Source organism: Anopheles bellator, chromosome 1 (assembly GCF_943735745.2).
Source record: "Anopheles bellator chromosome 1, idAnoBellAS_SP24_06.2, whole genome shotgun sequence".
Classification (NCBI taxonomy): domain Eukaryota; kingdom Metazoa; phylum Arthropoda; class Insecta; order Diptera; family Culicidae; genus Anopheles; species Anopheles bellator.
Genome location: NC_071285.1, coordinates 25,865,502 through 25,874,991, shown reverse-complemented (window position 1 = coordinate 25,874,991; position 9,490 = coordinate 25,865,502).

Sequence of the window (9,490 nt, the reverse complement as noted above, 5' to 3'; positions counted from 1 at the left end):
ATTGATTGATGATATTGATTGCGACCCACATAAAAAGCGAGTGACGCACAGCACTGAATGAAAAGAGACTGAGCTCACTAATAAATTGTGTTAGCTCGAGACATCGCAAGCTACATGTTTTTGTTAAGTACTGATTCTGTTTGACTTCCCGAATGTGTTTGGTTTGGCTTGAAAATAAAATATATGCCGAAAAAGAATTCCTCACCAGGCACGTTAGTGCTCAAACCATGTAGCAAGCCACCACACTTTTCTCCCTTTTGCGCACCTGCCACTGGTTGACTTTACAACAAAATCAATCATTCGTCCCCTAAGCGGTTTACTAATCAAATTAATCTTTTCTGAGCTGCCAGCAGCAATTTTCCGGTAGCACAACCGGGAGCATAATTCAAACGAAGCCTGGGGCCCGTTAGGAAACGCTAACAAGAAAACTTTCCACTCAAAAGGTGGGGCCTAAAATTGAAGGCCCTCACCAAGCCGGGAAAGAACGCGGCACATTCAACGCTTCAGCTTATCGCAATGAAATGAACAAATGGATCAATTCTGATAATTTATGAGTCCAAGCCGTTGGCTGAATGGAGCTGAAGCGGAAATGGTGATGAGATTATTATTTCAAAACGCTAAACGAAATGGCCCGACAGACACACAGAGAGGTCACCCACAATGGCACAACGGCGTACGCCGTACGCCATTTGTAATTGATTCACCAAAATTGACATACAAAATACGTAATCCCCCCGTTCGGGGAAGGTAATTCAAACGGCATCGAAGATGGGAACCATGCTGTGCTCCTCCGGCGCATAAAGCTTGGCAGAGCTGGGCGGCATGTCAGACGCAGGCACCGCACGTGCTTCGCGTGCCACGGAACAAATCTGTGTTTTCCGGTGTTTTCTTTCGCTCCCCAGTCCGGGCGCTTGTTGATTTGATTCGATTTTCTTTCATTCGTGGCGAAGCGGTCCTTCGGAGTTCTTGGCTAGCGGGTTCTGGAATCCCTTCGAAGCACGAGCGAATGCGTTCATACGTTGGCTAGCGATTTGCGGCGCATCGTCTGCAGAAGCGGAAACTTAATTTTCTTTTTGCTCCCTCTACTTGGTGTTTGTGGCATTTGACGTGCGCTGTATCTCCTCATTTATCTTCCGACATGAGTAAGGGATATCGAATTAATTCCTATGGATCCCTAATCGTCGATACTACTTTCGGAATGTTTTATTTTACGCTCATCAAAGCCCAGTCAATCGAAAAGAAGTAGCAGACAAAGTGCATGAATTCGAAAGATCTACATTTTCGTTTGATGTTCGGCTTAATCTACCTTCGCTTCGAAGAAAGCCTAAAATCACCATCGAAAGGGTCCGTCCAGCACAACTTTTGCAACATTTCGCCGAACGGGTCGACGAACGGTTAATGCTGGGGCCACTCGAACCTATCTCAAGTGAACCTCTCTGGCCGAGTTCACAGCAAAATAGTTGGTTGAAATTTTCATCATTTAATCAATATTAAATGGAATCCAGGTTGCTCCGGTCGTGCCCTTTGACTGATCCCCGATGTGTCACTTGATCTGGCAGAAATTCGGCCACACCGAGCATCTTTAGGATGCGATGCCCACGTGAAAGACCACGACCAACCGTGGCCCACATAGAAAGATTGTTGGCACTCTGTCGTAGGTCAAGGTATTAGATAGCTTGTCGGTTTAGGGATTACTTGTTACAAGGATGCTCAAGGTCACTCAAGGTGGGCTGGCTTCCGTGGGACCATATGTTATGCTAATCTTTACTGTGGTCGGTGTCGTGCTGGTTTCAGGGCGCCACAACCATCTTGTCGCTAAGAATTGTCTGTTTCCAATAAGGAATGCCAAATTGATCCATCCGCTCACGGGGCGACAGAGTGTGGTTGCGGTTATCGTGTCTTGATTAAATTCTTCACGAGATACTTCGAGATCCTGCGCCGCTTATTGGCCTTTGAGGTGAAGCGCGAATTCCGGTCCACAGATTCCGGTATCGAACGTCTTCCGGAACAGGCCCGGTGGGTAAACTCAATAAGAGAGGCAGGAACCAAATATTCCACACGCGTCTTTGACAACTGTTTCTATGCTGATTACTTGCGTATACGCTCATTCCGGTGTGGTTTGAAGTGTAAGCACTATAGGCAATTGATTTCCACTTTGTCTTTGATTGTCCCGAGATCAAATCAACAAGAGAAAGGCTAACAACAGATGGGAATTCCAACCTATTTATGCTCGTCCAGCGGGACAACCTGTCATCTGAAATCGAATGAAAACATTTATATTCGGAGTGTGTGGTGTTCGATTTGTATGCTAAAAACGGCGCGTTTCTAACGGCGCCTCATCGGTATTGATTTTTTCGCGTGCATGGTGAGCCTGTTTCATAAAATCGTATCATAAAAAGCACACACGAGTTATGCACTTGCACAATGACGTAACGTTCCATTGGTGTCCGGGGAGTTAAAAAAACCAGTTCGACAAATGGGATTGATCAACCTGCTCGAAACCATCATTAGGACAAAATGATTTAAAGTGATTGCCCGTGTTAGCAGAGGGTTAGTCTCCGATGCAAATTATACGCAAATTGGTTTGCTCTATCTTTATAATAATGGTTAAGAAAAAGGATTTCACTAAAATGAATCGTCTGGTTTTCTTCGTTGAACAATTTGTGCCAGACCAGTAATCCAAATCCATCGGATGTAGGTCGCTTCTGATAGTCACTCCGCTTTTTTGCACGATAAACACTTACTAGGTCTATGCGTTGAGAAGTGGACTGTTTTTAGCACAGTAAACATGTTTATAACATTGTAATGCAAATTTCAACTTTATTCAAAGTATGTGCCATCGCTAACTGTACATTTCTCCTATCTCTCTGCTAAATCATGGATTCCCAGACGAAAGAATTCTTCAATTTTTTAAGTAAACTAATTAGTCATCCAATTTCGACTACCTCGTAACAAAACGAAGGGCTGTTCAGCCAATGCGTGTCCCATCGATGAAAAAGAATGATGTTCGGAAAGAAATGCGTCGGGTGAATAACGCGGGGAGGGATCGCAGCTTCTATCGAAGTGATTTGATAGTATCCTGAAACAGTTTTGCTCTTTGGAGTCAGGGAAGCCTCAGGCCACGGGCCACCATGTGCCTCCATTTTTGATAAGAGAAACGGCTTTTTGGTCGTTTTTCGATCAATGCATGGTTCAAATTGATCATTTGTTGTCAGTAGCGATCTGAATTAACTTTTTCATCGGGTTTTAGGAGCTTGTGAAGCATCACACCTTCCTGACCCATCAGAAAGTCCTTTTATGGAGTCCTCCGACGCTCTTCCCTTGTTAAGCCAAAATTGCAATTTTCTAATTTTAAAATCATTTACAACACTGTGATCTTCTAAAAACAAGTCCCAAAAAGCATTTGGTGTGATTCCGAAGCAGTGTTCTTCAAGAGGTAACAGAAAAATGATAATCCCCGCCAAACGTCTTTTTTAGGCTCAAAAGTTGACATGGTCCAACCTTTTAAAAGATGGGTTGCAAACCGAAATAATTTTTTTTGCGACCTGAAATCATTTATCTGCTGTTAAAACAAGGTAATGGTGAATGAACAGCAAAACTAGGAAGTCGAAATGGACAGGTAGAGCCATCTTTTTAACAGTTTACTTCTCAACGCCTAGACCTAGTATACCCTCAGTCAGTCTAAGCGCCCACCAGATCCCGCAAACTAGGTAGAGGTGCCCAATATTCCTCTCATGTTGGCTAATTCCAGAACTCAATCATGGACAAATTTATGCTCTCCGGTTGCTAATAAATTGGGCCCGCCGGGCCCGAATCGGTTCGGCGCAAATTTGAAGCTCCACCAAACTATAAACGAGTCGGGCCGATGTTGGCAAAACTTTTGTCGAAGCCGAAAAAGGCCGCCGTTTTTAAGGGCGAATAATTTATGATTTTCCCATTAGTTAATGGGCCACTGCTCAACTTTGGGCCCGCACCCGTGTCGGTGCGAAAAATGAAACTTTGGTGCCTACTTTGCCGCGCCCCCCAGCATGGGTCCCAGCATCCGCAGCATCAGCAGTCGGCAGCAGTCGGAGGCAGACTGCCGAAAACTAAAGCAAAAAATTATCACTCGTTAGCAGAGAAGTAGCGCTTGTGTGTGTTGGTGTACGTCAACCATGGGCCCTTCCGTTAACTCGGCTTGACCCTGGGAAAGAGCCATAAATATTTATTACGACATAAATTACCTTCCGAACCACTCATCGGTCGGTCTCCGTGTTCCTTGGGATCGCGTTCGCTTGCGCCACACGCAGACACATTTTCTACGCAAACGTCTGGTGATGGACTGTTCGCCCCGGGAGTAGCCCGGGCGAAAGCAAATCCTTCTCGGAACGTCACCGAGAAACACCTTCTGTGGCCATTCTTCGCACCTCCACCGTGCCGGGATTGGAATGTAAAGATCGTTCGTTTTATGGGTTAATCACCGGGTGTCGGGGGTTTCGGGTCGATTGGTCGATGTCATCAAGAACCTTCTTCTAGCCGTCCAATTATCCGCCCGGGCGGGAATGTTAATTGCATTTCGAATCACACGAGCCCACCATTTGTTGGGTGCAAATGTCACTTGTGGCATGAGGCGCTAATTAATTTGTAGAACTAGGGATCATTCGTGTACTTAAAACTGTGGGCTAATGTTAAAAAAGTTTCATTGGCGTTAGTGTTTGGTAGCGAAATGGATGCGATTTGTATTTCGGATTGAAGATGCTGTATTGAATCATCATGAACAAGGGTGAAGTTTACCATGAAATTAATGACTTTGGTTCTAAGTGCGATAAGCCTTAACAGTTAACGAGTCATCGATACGTCATCAAGGCCTCCAGGAACCGCTGCGTGATCACATTACTTAGCCCACAAAAACATGTTCCCAAAGCTCACATCATATCCCACTCGGTATGCTAATCGAATGAGATCTTCATCCTGAAAGCGCGTCCTCCAGTAGCCCGAGGCCCGTGTCGAGTTTTCCCAATTAGGGCGCCTCATGTGACTTCGCTCAAAAGTGAGTCCTTCCGCGAAGGACCGAATGAGCCCGAACTGGAAAACAATAACAGGGCAGGTGAACCCAACGACATGGTGACATGAAACATTGCCCGTAAATCTTATTACCCAGTCCAGGTCAGATTCTGTACTGCGCCCTGTTACCTGGGGGCCAACTAATGTAAAAAAATTATGTTGATTCACTCGCTAATGTAGCAGTGCGTTCCTGTGCGTTGCGAATGAGTTCCCTTGTTTCACTGCAGCATCCTTAAAACTTCAAAAAATCGCTTTCCAGGAAGATTAGATTGGAGTGGCTGCACGTAATGGGGGTATGGGCACTATCATGTGGCCCAAATAAAAAAAGGAGGACGACATAATAATGGTGATCAGTGTTGTTGCGAAAAAGCACTCACAAACTGCAAACAGGACACGAGTGTAAGGGTGGCCAAATGCCGCACATCGAGAGCAATGCTCACAATGCTGTCCGAAAAGCACTGTGCACGGAAACGACGGGGGCTTTAATTTATGTGCCACGAACACATACGCACGACCCCCTCCCTGTTGACCACGACACCACCACCACTGACCCTGCCCTGGTTAGTGGTTAGTCGATAGCGGTCGATGCTGGTCGGCGTAGGGCCGAGGACCGAGCACCGGGCGGTCGGGGCTGATAGCCAATTATGTTCTAATTAATTTGCACAAAATGTGTCCCGCCGCGCGTGGCTGCTGACGGGTCTGTCAGTGATTCGGTGAATCTGATCACCGCTGTTTTGCCAAAGCCGGCTCGGCGTTGGGTGCTCGGCACACCCAGGCAGGTTGATGAAAATCAATTTCTTTCCCGTCGGCAAACGAGTTGAGCTGCTTTGCTGCTGCGAAGAAGATACCACGAAGTGTCGCGAGCAAAAGTGGATTAATCCCGCATCGGGCACTTGCTTTTCATCGAGTTCTTTTTTCCGCGTTGCACGTGCCAGGTGCCTTCACCCGTCGTGCCGTATGCCCCTAACACCTTCGTAATTTTAATTATTTTTCACGTGAAAATGAAGCAAAAGGAAGTGGATTTTCTCGTGGGAAATTTACCCAATCGATGGCCGCCTGGAAGACATGCTTATGGTCTTTCGTATCCACTCGCAATGGCGCGAGTTGATGTGGTACTCATTTACTAGAGTCTCTTGGAATGTGCTCCGCAGTTTACGGCAATGCGAGCCCGCCGTTGGGTGCTTACTTTCACGTCTTGAAACCAAAGCAATTTGCTCCTTGTCGTTTTCAATTTTGCTGAAAGCCGTGAGTACGATTACGAAGGAACTCTCTGGGCTCCCGGCATTTCTTTGTTTGCAGAAACACCCATGCCCACACACATTTTTTTTGCCAACTTTTGGTTTATTAAAAGAAGAAACACTCAACAGTGTCGCTTCGCATTATGGGCCTTCCGTTGGCGATCGGGTATCGCTCGTTTCGGTACACTTTAAAGTTTTTGTTCCCCAAAAGCTCAGCTCGGTGCTGGAAAATGCGAGGCGAGTAAAGACCCCGTTGGCCGCACCGAAAGATGTCGGTCGGTGTTGATCTTAAATGTTTGTAAATTCGCTTCGCCGATTTCCCAGAAGTCTGGCCCCCGAAATAGGTCAAACGGCGCCAAGGAGCCAAGGACGCGAAGGAACCGCTTCGCTGTCACCGTGATAAGACGCAGATTTTGGGCCCGTTTGTTGACTTTTGGGAGACTGTTTTAACGCCGTGCCCGCCTTCGTTGAGGATTGGTGATACAACGTGAAGAATTGCTTCAGTTTCTTTCGTTCAGTTTGTGGAACAAATTTAATTCATTTTGCGCGATCCCTTACACCCGAGGAGTGCCAACTAAAGGTTGAGATACTGAAGGACAGTCTACTGACACGCAATGCCATATTGTCGTCTTTTATTTAAAGTTTGTTTCGAAGATTTTCAAATTTACGCTATTCCTGTACGAAACTGGGATGCAAAAACGCAATAAGTCTACCCAAAAATAAATGGCCTCCGAGCATGGAGTTGATTGCGAAACTCCTTCGCCGACTAAAGCCGCGAAGACGTAACAACGGACCCCGGGGTAGCTTAGGAAGACAGCTCTGCATGAGCGAACCGAATCACCGCCTGTCACCGGCGACTTTGTGCCATTGTGCCACTGGTTTGGCGCAAGGACAGCAACGGATTCATCGCTGTCTCGGTGGGTCTTGGTCTAGGAAAATGTGAACTTTGGAGACTTTGGCCGAGTCTCGGCAGCTGAGTCATGACTACGAAAATCGGCCATGAAATGCATGCACCAGTTGCTCCGCGGCGCAGAACCACGTTCCGGAGCTGCCGGCGGAAGGGCCAGTTGCCGATCGGTGGCCACCCTAGGCTGACGTTGATGGAAAGTGATGATGAGAGTGTAGCAACGAGTGAAAAAAAAGACAGCGGGAAGAAAACTCGCCTGCGACCCCCGGAGGCAGCATACGGTCTGCGCTGCTCGTGTTGATCGGCTGGAGACAGCAGCGCACAAAGAACGAAAACAATAGAAATAAACCGCTCGCCATAAATATGTGGCCATGACGGAGCAGAATGAGCGCCGAGCGTCTAGTCACCGGTCACACACGGAATGGTTTCTGGCCCGAAACGGAAAAGAAAACACGAACTAGACACTCACAATTGCAACCGGAAGGCCGCCACTGTTGCGGATCCCCGTCGGATCGCACGAGGATGATTAATTGTACGGCTTGTGGCCGCACGGAGGCTCTACTCGCAGCTGCCAGCGGTCCAGACGTCACTAGGCATAGGAACATAGTGCCGGGTGGGAATTCGGATATCCCCTGGGGGCGCCCAAGGCTTGAGAATGAAGAAAAATTACTCCCATCCACTTATGACAACGGAGAAAAGGCGCTCACCGGTGGAGCAGCAGAACAGACAGGGAAAAGAAAAAGGTTCTATGCTGACCGACCGGCCGGCTGGCATAAGACGGAACGAAGCCCTACAGCTGTCGACGAAGCAAACGTTCCGTTCTTTTGTTCCGCCGTAACCAACCAAGTGGAAGTCGGGTCGGCAAAATAAGGCCACCGCGGCGAGTGTGTTGGGATAGAAAGTAAATTAATTTTTACACCCCCCGGCTTGTAATGCGTGTTTTATTGCCAGTGGAAAACGACGACAACCGGAACTCGCAGATGGACGTGAATTTGGGGTTTCCATACAAGTTTGGGGTTTCAACGTGTTATGGAAAGCGATCGCGATCGAGGCATTGGCTGAATTGAACAGCACCACAATGAAGCGTTATTGTAATGCATTTATGAAGTTAGTGAAATATTTCTTAATCCAACTTAACCTTGAAAGTACTCGCGATCTGTCTGTGCCAACCAGATCGACCTTCGTTCAATGTTTACGTGCTACTTGAGGGTTGATTCCGTTTTGGTTTTATTCGTTTTCGTTGCTGTATCAGCTCACGCTTGATAGACAAATTTCGCATCCTCGCATCATTCACAAGTGCATCGCGAGACCTTGGACGAGCCTTGTTTCCTTTTTTATACTTGCAAATTGCTGAATGCATTGTCGACGGTGTTGACAGGCTTACAGTAACTGAAGGTGCGTCAAACAAACCTGTTGATGATTGTTGCAAGCAGTGAGAGTATGTTGACGACTTGTCTGAAGCGAAATGTGAAGGTTTATTTGCGCCCATATGTGACAGTGGATGAAACCGGGATTTCAAATGTCGACATGAAGTTGGCTGCCGTACAAGGTTATGGTTGTCTGAACCGGAAAATTAACCCAGAGAGTGGGCTTTTCGATATTATTGATTATTTGTGCGTAATTTCTACATACTTTTTGGCGTAAAGTAAATTAGTAAAATTTTACTCTTACGATCGTGAGCTTATTGTAAAGTCACGTAATAGCGGGTTGGAAGTTTTTGAACCAGAACAGTGCTTCGGGTCAATGAATAATTTTCTAGTGCACTGTTCCGTAAAGGCATAGAAACCCAAAGGCCTAGGCACCCCTAAATCATGTTCTTTCCAGGCCAACAATTCGAACAAACATTGTGCAGCAGCTGGTAGCAGCCGGAAGCGGACTCCCTTTTGCTCGGCAGCATGGTACGGGACAGGAAAAAGAAACCGGCAGTGAAAAATCAAATCATCATCACCATCAAGCGGATAATGTGCCACAATTGTCAACCCAATTGTTGTGACCACCGGCGAATGGTCGGTGACATTCGAGGACATCGACGAAATGATAGCCCAACAGGGGTTGTCTGCTGTCCCTCCCCTTATTGGGCTGTGCATATGCGAACAGTAACACTGGCCAACCCATCATCGGATGGCCGCTTCCGGAGGAAGTTCCGGTATCAAACTTTTCCTGGCTGAAAAATTATCTCCCTTTTCCCGTCCCGTTTGCTGAAGAGCCCAGCAAACAGATGGTTCCGGTGCACTCAGTTGTGGAAATTGTGCCCCAGAGAGAGAGAGAGAGAGAGAGAGAGAGAGAGAGAGAGAGAGAGAGA